This window comes from Stenella coeruleoalba, assembly GCF_951394435.1.
Source record: "Stenella coeruleoalba genome assembly, chromosome: 2".
In the NCBI taxonomy this organism is placed as follows: domain Eukaryota; kingdom Metazoa; phylum Chordata; class Mammalia; order Artiodactyla; family Delphinidae; genus Stenella; species Stenella coeruleoalba.
In genome coordinates, this window is record NC_137147.1 from 20,835,756 (window position 1) to 20,848,937 (window position 13,182).

The 13,182-nt window shown below is 41.4% G+C and overlaps 1 protein-coding gene across 1 annotated transcript in view; it reads right to left on the minus strand.

The window, feature by feature from the left end:
• LOC307179323 (spermatogenesis-associated protein 2-like) overlaps positions 1-9,690 on the minus strand; it is a gene marked incomplete at its 3' end in the record, with an annotated part of 243,803 nt that extends 234,113 nt beyond the window's left edge. Inside the window, 1 exon segment of the mRNA XM_079908283.1 lies at positions 9,506-9,690.
• Between the last annotated feature and the right edge of the window lie 3,492 nt (positions 9,691-13,182).

Consider the following 13,182-nt stretch of genomic DNA (forward strand, 5'->3'; position numbering starts at 1 on the left):
GGAAAGTGTTTTAAAATGCATATTCTTTTTCTTCAATAGGATTTGACCTGTATTACTGAATACTGGCTGTGCTTACTGTTAAATAAATTACCTGTTGAAAGAAATTGCTCACTCAGTCACATGAGACAAATTTAATTCTTCAAGGAATCCAATGTCCCATTTAGTAATTTAGGTAATTTAGTAAGCATTAGTTATTTACTCTCGTTTCCAGAAAACACTCGCCTCATTTGATTCATCAGCATACTTCTAGAGATGAGGTCAGCCAGAGTTTTGGAAACTAATACCTTCCACAACTTTGTGAAGCTACCACCCATATGACTAATGACCCATCTCTTATTTTAGAGGGAGTGTTATCCTGGTGTCAACACTCTCTCTGAAGGTTTTCCACAAGGGAAGGGTAGCTCCATTAATGAAAATGAAAATCAAGAACAATTGATAACAGCTGGAAATCTCTGCCTTTACTACTTTCTTATGAAGAATATTCAAGAATGCATGTAACAGACGAAATTACAGGGGTTTCCCTGGTGGCGCAGTGGTTAAGAATCCGCCTACCAGTGCAGCGGACATGGGTTCAAGCCCTGGTCCGGGAAGATCCCACATGCTGCAGAGCAACTAAGCCCGTGCACCACAACTACTGAGCCCATGCGCCACAACTACTGAAGCCAGCGCGCCTAGAGCCCGTGCTCCGCAACAAGAGAAGCCACGACAATGAGAAGCCGGCGCGCGCACTGCAACGAAGAGTAGCCCTCGTTCACCACATAGAGAAAGCCTGCACACAGCAACAAAGACCCAACGCAGCCAAAAAAATAATAATAATAAATTAATTAATTAAAAAAGACAAAATTATATAAAGGTTAGCTACATCTTCTAAATCCTCCAAACATCTGCTTCACTTTGGCGAGCTTTCCCTTGCCAAATTCACAGTGAAGAATAGTCTAATGTCAAGCATCTTGTTGAAAACAGAAAAGTATGTTTTTAAAAAAAGATATGCTTTCGGGCTTCTCTGGTGGCACAGTGGTTGAGAGTCTGCCTGCCAGTGCAGGGGATACGGGTTCAAGCTCTGGTCTGGGAAGATCCCACATGCCGCGGAACAACTGGGCCCGTGAGCCACAACTACTGAGCCTGCGCGTCTGGAGCCTGTGCTCCGCAACAGTAGGGGCCGCGACAGTGAGAGGCCCACGCACCGCGATGAACAGTGATCCCCGCTTGCCACAACTAGAGAAAGCCCTCACACAGAAACGAAGACCCAACACAGCCAAAAATAAATAAATAAATTTAAAAAAAAAGAATCTGCCTGCCAATGCAGGAGACACTGGTTCAAGCCCTGGTCCGGGAAGATCCCACATGCTGCAGAGCAACTAGGCCCGTGCACCACAACTACTGAGCCTGCGAGCCACAACTACTGAGCCCTCATGCCACAACTACTGAGCCAGCGCTTGAGAAGCCACCTCAATGAGAAGCCCACGCGCTGCAACAAAGAGTAGCCCCCGCTCACCGCAATTAGAGAAAGCACGCGCGCAGCAACAAAGACCTGATGCAGCCAAAAATAAATAAAATAAATTTTTTTAAATATACGCTTTCTATATAATATGAAACATCTGGGTATTTGAAATTATCACTATTTTGGCTAATCTTTTAGGCTTAATGTTGGTGATGCTTGGCATCACAGAAACATGACAACAATGAAATTAAGACAAGATTAAATAAAATCACAATATTTTTAAGTTGGAGAGAGCCCTATTGATGAATCATCTCATCCAACTCTTTCATTTCACCTACAGGAAAACTCAAGGCCAAACTGGTGTCCTACCCAGAAGCTTAAACCCTTTTTAAAACACTAGAGATTTACAAACACATGGGCTTAAATTAACAGACTTTGCAAACCTACTCTTTTCATAAGTAGGGATGCATCTGCATTTTATAAAGACTCTTCTGGTCACTGGGAGTTCTGAAACTGAGTAAGATCTCATCTCTTACCCAAAAAGTGCTTACCAGTTAATAGAGGAAGTGGGACACACAACAGATTATAATATATGGCACTGGTTTAGTTGGAGGAAAGACATCCTGGAGTAGAATGGCCAGGCATCCTGCTTAAAGACAGGTGGATGCAAGATGGTTAAAGACCTTAGGTGCTGTGCCAAGAAAAATGTAGCTCCTCTATTAATAACAACAAACATTGAGTGATTTTGTTATGTCACTGTGCTAAGAGTTTTACCTACATTATTTCACGTAATCCTTATAATTACCCTGTGAGGTAGGATCTATCACTATACCTTTTTCACACATGAAAGCACCGAAGGAGCAAGAGGTTAGTGCGTTGCCGAAGGTCAAATGGACAAATGGCAAAATTGGGACTCAGAACTGTCCCAATTCCCTTAACTGTCTGTTCTTGAGCAGGGCAATGATATGATCAAGCTATTCTTCTAGGAGATTAATTTGGCAACAGCACGGAGCATGCACTGTCTTTTTCCTGGCCCACGGCACAAGCAGGAATTACTTAACTACAGTTTCTTTTAGGCATTTAGAGATTTATGAGAAAGTCGTTTCATACTTCTTGGATTTAAAACTTTCATTTCTTTTTGCGTCACCATTTTTTAAGTCATGAGCTGTGACCTGAGCCTTATTCTCAGGCTCTTCCTCCCTCTCCGCCTTTATCTCTCAACAGAGCCAATTTCTGTGTCGGTGACCATTATTGCTTTCCTAAGGCCTTGGGCAAACAGACAAGGCATCTCCCACCAGGCTAATCACCAGAAGACACAAAAAGGGGAGAGGGGATGAGGGAACGTACTCAATATAACTGCACACAAAGCTTCCTCCATCACTTAGTGCTGAAATGTATCCGTTCAAGCTAATTATTTTGGGGGGGATCACTAATAAATCCTAATATTTCTCAAAGAGATATGGCTTGAATTTAATTTATATTAAGCTGTTACTGAAGTTTATGCTAATTAAATGTGGGCTTCAACAGCAATTAATCCCAGGAACAATCTAAAAATGTAAATAATGTAATAAAGTAAATAATTCTGCATGCCCCCCAACCCCGCAGAAGCAACAGGCAGCATGAGATGGGGCGCCCCAGAGTGTGTGTGCGAGCGACAGCGAAAGGAGAGGGAAACTGTTTCTTGCCCTCTCAGAACAGAACATTTGCTCTTTAATAAGCATAGCTATATTCTGCATGTATTTCCTGCAGGGAATGGATCCTCCATTGTAAATGTTGAGGTTATCTCTGAAGAGTCTTCCATGAACAAATGACTTGTCAAGTCCCACCCTGGGAAGAAGATGAACTAAACAGCTTGGAGGCACAAGGCGATCTCCAAGGACAATGCCAGGCCTAAAGTCACCTCCCAGCATATGCACGCAGCTCTCTTTGGATGTCAAACTGCCTTCAGGTCTTCACACAGGTGAAAATACTTAACTTGGGCGTGATTTCCCCCTTTACGCCCATTCACTGAACCCTCAGCGCAAAGGGGATGAGATGAGCCCTGTTATGTTGTGGTGGATCCCTGCGTGCCATTTTTCCAATCCAGACTGTCTGGATTTTACGGTATATTTCTCAAAGTTTTGCAAAGTCTTCCAAGTAAAACTTCACAGAGCCACAGAAGGGACTAAAATTTTAAAAGACTGTTTATGGACTAGAATTTATACCTGACAAAGCAGTTTTCCTTTGCATTCTGTCTTTGGAACCCTTTCAGCACATTAAAAGCTAAAACTCCTGCCCCAGTGTTGCTTTGGTGATAATGTAGTTCTCAGACTTACAGCTTTCCCAGCGTGCAGCAGACAGGCTATTAGCCAAATCCCCTCCGGGATGAAGTGAGCAAGGCCTGTGTCTTTCTTGACAGCCCCACTGTCCTTCCAGGAGCCAGCCCCTGTCCACTCTGCTGGTTCTCCTTTACTGGAATTCTCTGTCCACTTCCCAGTGTTGTGAGAATCAAATGAGATGATACACATTGGAGGGTGCTCTAAATGACAAAACCCTCCAAAAACATAAGGCTACTGTCTTTGAAGGATAAATGTAGTAAATCCCAATTCTTTCCAAATATGTTTCCCCAAGCAATCAGTGTCTAAACAAGGAGGTAAGAGAGAGGGCATAGAGTTAAAGATCTGAAGGATTATCACAAAGCAAGTGCAGAGTTACATACAAAATGTCATAGCAGGCATCTCCATTTATAACACCAAATTTAACTCTTAAAACCTTCCTCTGAAAGAGGGAAAACTGAAGCACCAAGGGGGTGAGAATCTTGCTCAGTATCACACACTAGCCAAACTTAGGTTCAAACCCCGGGATCATGAATCTGGGTCCCAGATGCGTAACACTTGAAAGGGAGCCAATTCTTCCATCTTTGGATTGACCATATTTTTGATAACTGTAATGACTGTGACTGGAACAAGGTCTAAAAGCAGCAAGTCTTTTCTCACGAGTTCAGACCTATATCACTAGATCTCGTTAGGGCCTGGTTTCCATTTTCCCAGACAAAAATGTCCTTACCTCAGTGCCCTCTTCCTCTCCTACCCGCCTATTAAATTCTGAAAGACTCAGATCAAACACTGACCTGAAGAAACCCTCCCAGATAACTCCATTCTGCTAGTGACATGTTCCTCCTTGGAATCCTTAATATACTTTCAGTTGATCACATCTATTCCTGGGGCACTTCAATGATGCACGTTTGGAGGCTCTCCTGACATCATTCCTGCGGTTAGGGCTTCTGTCTCCAGAAACACCACCACCTCCTTGAAAGCAGGCTGAATATTTTTTGTACTCCCTTAGAAGGACTGTACGCTATTCTTTGACTATTTAATGATATTTTTTGAGTGTTTATGATGGGCCAGGCATTATACTAAACATTGTATATGTGCTAAGCATTACATATGATTTACTTCATTGGATTTCCCCTAGAATGTACAATTTTTATACCCATTTTAAAGAGAGGGAAGCTGAGGTTCAGAGACTATAATAGCTTGCTCAAGTTTGCTCAGCTAGTAGAGTACACAGCTGGGATTAAAACCACATACATCTAATTCCAGAGCTGATTTCTCATCCCCTGGGTGGTACTGCCCCTTCATAGCACAGGCAATTTACACTGACCTTAATAGACTATGAATCCAGGGTCTACAAAAACCCAAGATTATACACAAAACTCTCTGAGTTTAAATTTGGTTCCAATTTTCAAACTATGCCTAAGGATTTGGAATTTAACATATTGTGCTGCTTTTGAACAGTTTGTTCCTTCAGTGCGTTTCTCATATAACATGATGGAGGTTTCTGGACTCATACTTGGCGTCATTGGGCTTTATAGTCCCTACAACTTCTACACTATGACGCTGTGAACCTAATATCAGTGTGTCTTATGGTCTCCTCTAACTAAAGCTAAACCTAGCAACAACTATGTCAGGACTCTGTGGTGTATACCTAATGGGAAAACCTTTTGTTAGTATTGACCCATCACTAAAAGCTCTTTTATCACCCTATGGATTATAGAGAAACATTAGGCTGGTCTCACCCGAAGGTAAATTTCTTGAGCATGGCTGCCAATATCACAGACAAGCATCTAAATCAGAAAAGATTAGGCATGTTATTAACCAGAGTATAATAATATTAAAAATATAGAAGAATGAAAAAGGATAAGGATTATGTGCATATACATTATGAGAGTAGAAAAAGTAAGAACAAGTGACCAGAGACGCCAGCACTGTGAAAATGAGTGTCAGAAGTGGGAAATATAAAACTTAACATCATCATAATCCGTGACATCTACACTGTCATAGTAGTGCTTGGAGAGTTAACTGAAATCAGCCAGATGTAGCATATATTTGGGGTTAGTACTAAAATACTACACTTTCCTTCTCACATTTCTCATTTCTCCAAAATAACTATACAAACTAGACTGCAAAGCCCAGAAGTAAAATTCAACTGTTATGAAGAAAACATGAAAAAGCTTACACAAGAAAAATACGTTTAAATGCCTTTCTCCTCTGCTTCCCTGGTTTCTCATCTTTTTTTTTTTTTGCGGTTTGCGGGCCTCTCACTGTTGTGGCCTCTCCCACTGCGGAACACAGGCTCCGGACGCGCAGGCTCAGCGGCCATGGCTCACAGGCCCAGCCACTCCGCAGCATGTGGGATCCTCCCGGACCAGGGCACGAACCCGCGTCCCCTGCATCGGCAGGCGGACTCTCAACCACTGCGCCACCAGGGAAGCCCTCTCATCTATTTTAATTAAAACTCTCCATTTAGGGGACAAGTGATTTCATACCCTAAGAAACATAAACAAAAATTTACCCTTTTCACAATGTTTTCTAGTCTTTCACTGAATTATTTCATGCAGGTCAAAAAATAAGTATTTTATGAAATCAATTAAACTAAAATGAAACAAACTGAATGATTTTAAGATGAACATTTCACTCTTGAAATTATCCCCCCATTGTAGAATATTGTATATGTCCTTTCACTTCCATTTACACACAGCCACATACACAAGCACACATATAATCATTTGTTGCCAATACCTTCCTGAACAGCAGAAAGTCAAAAAGACATCTTTCCTATCTTGTCAATTAGTACTCTTTCAATATTAGGAAGAACCAGTTGTATGGAGGCCTTTGTCTTTCTTTAATCCAACTCTCAATCCGTTATTTTATGTATCTTTCTATGCATGAGATGCATGCAGGTATATTTCACCCCCCTTGCCCATCTATCAGTTTGCAATAAATCAGAGAAAACAATATTCAAAATGAAACATCAGTTTGTAACACAGTTTTAAAAGATTTACACATGGCAAGATTGCTATTGTTGCTAAATATAAAATATTCAGGATAGATCATTTTTCTCTTCAGATCATCCCTGCATGAATATAAAAATATCCATCTATATTTATCCATTTATGTAGCAGCATTTTCCCACACAACTGCTGAGAGAAATTATACAATAAGCCAGCCCAAGAACTTTTGGGATACTCCTGGAAAATTATTCTACACACATGTAGCACTTGATCTTTTCCAGGAATTTTCCAGAGTATAACTTCATTTGTTTTTTTATAACAGCCTTATAAGGATGGGAGAGCCAGAATTATTCCCATTTTAGAGGTGAGAAAATCTAAGTAATAAGCCCTTGCTTAGTGTCAGAGCCGAGCAGAAAATCCTTGACTCTCACAACCTTGATCAGTCATCTTTCTATGTGCTGTAACAATATGTTTTGTTTTTCTTTCATTGCTTTAAAATTACCCACTTTCAAAGATGCTCATTGTAAATAAACTGTGGTTTTGAATTCCATATATAAGGATAGAAACATAAGTTATTTCATAACTCTGAAATTCTAGAATCCAGCAATATCTACAATAATGTTTATGAAATATTTACACTTTATTTATTTATGTCTGTATGTTAAAAAGTAAAAGTCAGCAAACTACAGCCTGTAGGTCAAATCTGGTCTGCCACCTTGTGTTTTACTGTTGTTGTTTTTAACAGCCTGCAAGTTAAGAATGATTCTTTTTATATTTTTAAATATTTGAAAAACATCAAAAAAAAAGAACATTCATCACAACTGTATATTATGTGAAATTCAAATTTCAGTGTCCACAAATAAAGTCTACTGGAACACAGGCACACTCATTCATCTATACATTATTTTGCCTTTGTTACCAATTTGAGTAGTTACAACAGAGATCACATGGTTCAAAAGCCGAAAATATTTATTATCTGACAGTTACAGAAAAGGCTTGCCATGCCTATTATAGATTATACTCTTTTTTATTTCTACCAACTTATCTTTTCTTGACCAGGGAACAAGACAATGTGCATATCTGAAACACCCTCCGTGCAACACTCATAGCATTTCTGTCCTTAGAAAGGGAGGTGAAAATTGAGAGACCTTTTCTGGAAATATGATTATCTTACTAAAATTCACAGTAAATTTTATATGACATAGGAATCACATATTGTGTAATTTTGAAGGCTCCAGAACCTAACCAGCCCCGTTATGTAGAGAGGGAACTACAAGATGTAGGCTCAGTCATTCCTCTGTATCCACAGGGGGTTGGTTCCAGGACCCAAAATCTGTGGATGCTCGAGTCTCTTATCTAAAATGGCGTCCTGTTTGCATATATAACTTTCACACATCCTCCCATATACTTTAAATCATCTCCCGATTACATATAACACCTAATGCAGTGTAAATGCTATGTAAATAGTTGCCAGCACAGGGCAAATTCAAGTTTTGCTCTTTGAAACTTTCTGGAATTTTATTTTCAAACATTTTTGACCCTCAGTTGAATATGTGAATTCAGAACCTGTGGATTCAGAGGGCAACTGTATAGGAAAGTTTAACAGGCTGTACCTGGGAGCTCCTACCCAGCTCTCTGGAGTAGCAGGATTGAAACACCTTCCAAAGTAGAACAAGAAGGTCCCCTAATTCCTAGCCTCTCAAAGAGGAGGTTTCCAGGGAGAGAAACTCCCACTTCTCTTTCTCCAAATCTATTAAAACTACAAAACATCCAAGTAACTCCACAGACCACTGGGCCCAATTACTTTTGGACATCGGCCCACTACAAGTCACAGCATATAACAAAATTGAAATTTCAGGCCTTCACCTCAGACTTCTGGCCCAGTCTGTTAAAGGGGCCAACACACCTGTTAACGATACGATGGCAAGCTGCCATGTTTTGCAGCAGTCAAAAGTTCAGTGTCACGTAAAAGACTTTTGTCCCTAGTGCTCAGATAATGAGCTTGTTCCTTCTTGATGATTTATGGGATGCAGATGAGAAACTGGCTGATTGAGGCTTTGGAAGATTAAAGTTTTCCGCTCTTGGCAGTAGTACCGGTACCCTGGAGCACATGGTATAACTGTTCCAGTTCCATTACTGCCGTTTGTAAAAGTCGAATAACAACTTACGCCAGGTGAATATAAATAAATACTTATTTCACTCAATTTGCTGTTTGGAAAGCACTCTGAATTTCTTTGTTACACCAAACTATAGTATTCCAATAAATAGTTACTGACACGCTCCAGGATCTTTTCTGTCCAGAGCAACCGTCTAGTTCCTAAATTACTACCCTCTTTCAGTCTTAAGTCTTATATGCTTATATTTAGGCCTCTACATTTGCTCCCTATTAGCCAAAAGCCTAACTTTTTCTCCTACCTCCTTAATGTAACTCAATAACCAACTGAATTTTGCTAGAATGTGAAAGAATTTCAAGGTACCAATGTTACACACCTAAGGTTAATGAGTACCATCTTGCATTACAGACTTTGCTTCAAATCAGTATTAAGTAAATCCTTTTATCCAGTAAAGTAACCAGCAGCCACAAGAGGCTATTTAAACTTAAATCTGAATCGGGTAAAATTAAACAAAATTTAAAACTTACTGCTTCAGGCACACCCGCAGATTTCAAGGGCTCAAAGGCTCCATGTGGTCAGCGGCTAGTATATTGAACAGTGCAGATGTGTCACCAGCGAAGCCCATTAACAATTCATGGGAAACAAAAATAGAATCTGGGTAATAAAATAAAGTCTAACCTTTTATTTTCCTTGGTGCGAAGTCTAGTTTCACTTGCTCATAGGGTGCAGCGTGCAGAGGCCTTGAACCCAGCACTTCAGACCATAGTTCCCCGTGCAAAACAGCCTTGCCTGACGCTTCAACTCGGGAACCGTGAGCAGAAGCGCTGCGCCGGGTACTGCAATTCAAGATGGCGGCGGCAGGCAGGCTGTGTGCAGAGACGCTGCAGCCCAGCCCTGTGATCCGGAGCCTGAGCAGCGCAGCTGTGCCAGCATCGCGAGACTCCGCTCTTCCGCTTCACTGCCCGAGATCCCTGTAAAGCAGCCCCGCCCGTGGCCTGTTGGAGACGGGGTGTGTTCTAGAGCCAGGGACGGGGTGTGCTCTAGAGCCGAAGCTTATACCTTTCCATTCTTTGATCAAAGAGTAAAACTTTAGTGTGTGTGTGGAAAAAAAAAAAAAAAGAGTAAAACGTTCCTTTGCTTCTGAACCAAACTCGGTCTCATTATATTGGCTCAAATGATACCGGGCAGGAGGACCCTTGTTGGGGCTGGACTCAAAAGGGTCAGTAACAGATGTAGAATATTTCCATCAACGCAGAAAGCTCTATTGGACAGCTCTGCTCTATATTTTAACCCACAAAGGTAAAATCATTCTTTAATCCTACTCTTATTCTCCACTTACTGTTACAGTCCAAAGCGAAGCTTTTGTCTTGTTTCTACTTCTGAAGAAAAAAGTAAAACATAGAATGCAACTAATATTTTTTGAGAATCTGCCATGTACTAAGCATGGGTTCTTGGTTCACCCAAATGATTCCATTTAATTTTCCCCAATAATCTAAGAGTTCCTTTATTCCCAGGTCTGCTTTCTAAGATGCCTGATCTAGGCCATCTCCACAGTCATCTCTTCACTAATTTCTTTGTCATTGAATAAACGCTGAGCACCTACAATGTGCCTAGAACTGTTTTAGAAGTTGTCATTTCCCTGGTGCTAACCTCTAGGAATGCTATTTTCTCTACCTTTGATTTCTATGCCTTTCTCGGGAATTCAACAGCTCCTCCTGGTGGAATGAATGTAACGCACTTTCTCTCTGAGTATCTCTCCACAGTTTTCCTTTAGCGACCTAGAGTTTCCTTCCCAAAGCTGCCTCCGCCCCATCTCAACCCTTAGCCAGTGGGTTGTGAAACTATTTACTCCCTCTGCCAAAAATGCACGGAAGATCGAAATATCCCCATTCCTTTTGACAATATCATTTGGAAATCCACAATTTGTATGTGTATGTGAAAAGGCAATCACTACATTCATTGCTCTGAGAAAGTCTAGTTATCTTATATGAACACTAAATATACATTAAAGGTTGTAGCCACTCGGGTTCAATCAGTCTTCAGAGACAATATTTTACTAGAAATACGTTGAATCCTTCGTGCAAATTCAACGCAAAGTGAACTAGCAAGTGTGGCAGATGAAAGATGGCCACAAAATCTTTGACGTTCCTCGCAACCAGAGGTGGAGTGTACTTGTCCTTGGCTCTGGGCTAGCCTGTAGCTGATTTAACCAAAGGGGAATGGTGGAAGTCATTCCATGCCAGTTCTTTAGAGCTGGCTGCTTCAACAATGGTCCCTCCTGGTAGGTGAGTCACCTTGTTAAGAATTCTGACTACCTGCTAGAAAGCCACATGGGGAAGTCCTGAAACTACAAGGAGAAGTTCAGCCTTCCACATGTCCCTGCAAGATGCCAGGCATGTAAGTGAAGCCATGGTAGACCCTCCAGAGCAGCCCAGCCATCAACTGTGTATCACCCAGTGAGCCAAGTCGCTGCCAGGTGGAGCAGAACAGCCCAGCTAAAGTTAAACAAACAGTCCTGCTAAATTCCTGTCCCAGAAAATCATGACAGACACCAAAAAGGCTGTTTGTAAGCCATTACATTTTGGAGTAGTTTGTTATACAATAATAGATAATTAGAGCCTAGGGCAACAAATTAGCTGTTAAAACTGGCTGCCTCATTTGAACATGTTTCAAGATGGTCCCCTAAAAGAATCATGAGGAGATGGGAAACAGACAGATTTTATGGAGAGAGTGAGTCACACAAAGCGTATGATGCTACTGGAGAGACAAAAATGATGTGAGTGAGGAAGGAGAAGGGAAGCCCTACTTGTTCCTCTGGACGCTCTGTCCCAATATGCCACCTGCACTTTATCCCTTATTGATATCTTTGTTTTACTTGCCTATCTCCCTACTAGGCTGTAAGTTTCCTGAGGTCAGGGATCTCTTGTCTGGACATGTCCCCAGCATCTAGAGAAAATACTATAAGGGCTTTATGACAGCACTCAGTTTCTAATCCAGCCCTGCTTCTCACAATTTAGCCTTGGGCAACTTAACCTCCATGTACTTCAGTTTTGTCATCTATAAGATGGGGATAATAGTATGGTACCTACCTCTTTGGGTACTAAGAATTGAATGACAAAATATTGTTTTGTGGATGAATTAAAATACCAACTACCTGATAATCTTGCCCTAGGCTAGCCCTGGTGGATTTATAAGACCCAACAGAAGTATCCACTTATATACCAAAGATCATTAGAAGGGATCTCAGAGACCAGACCAGGCAGGTTCTTCAAAGACCAGGCTTTCCAGGAAAGCACATTGTGATGCTAATTGGAGATCTCCAATCTAGCTCTCTTTCAGCTATAGCCATCTCATAATAGGAGCTGACTCGGAGTGGCTCCAAACTGCTATTGAACTTGGGGCCTTTGTGCAGGAGAGGGCAGGAATTGCTTTGTAATCCTCAGGCTGGAGAGTAATAGCCCAGCTTCAAAAGCTGGTCCCTACAATGGCCTCTGCTGGCCCAAGACCCAGTTTCCATAGGGCATAATAGGTGCAAATGTGGTTCAGTAACCAGGAGACCTGACAAAGGGTAGAGAAAGCAGGAGAAACGAACGCTGAATCCCGGAGGCTGCACACACAGGGTTCTGTTGGGCTAGAGGTAGCTTCTGGTGGGCAGATGGTGGGGGCCGAAGCTGCTGAAGCTCTTGTGGCCTTCGCTGGGGACTCCGTAGATGAGGCTGAGCTGGACCAATAGAGAAGGGACTCAGCAAGTTGTAGGGAAGGTCAAGCAGGGCCCTGACAGCCAAACTAAACTAACACAGCTAAACTAGTTTCTAGAAGAATAAGGAGAAGAAAAATTTTAAAAGCCTACTGGGGAGTGAGAACGGCATAGGGATTGGGAATACAGGTTCTGGAGTCCATACACCCAAGTTGGTATCCCAGTTCTACTACTTTCTTGAGCATTCCTGTTAACCTCTTTAAGCCTTTTTTCCTCATTTGCAAAGGGGACACAGAAATAGTACCTGCCTCAAAAGCATTGTGAGGATTCAAAGAGGTAGTTTAGGACACCTTATTTCATGATTACCCCATTTGAAATACCTCTTGCCCTCCTCTGCTCTTTTTCCATTGTATTTAATGCCCTCTAACATTTAAAAATGTGTGTATATATGAATATATGTGTGAGTGTGTGTGTGTATAAACTATACATGTATAGTTTATTCTTTGTTTCTCGCTACTACAGTGCAAGATTCAAGAAGGCAGGTATATTTATCTGTTTCATTTTTTTTAATGGATCCCACATTCTTAGAAAGGTGCCAGATGCATGGTAGGTGCGCAGTAAATATTTTTTAAATGAATGACTAAATGGAGGTAAAACA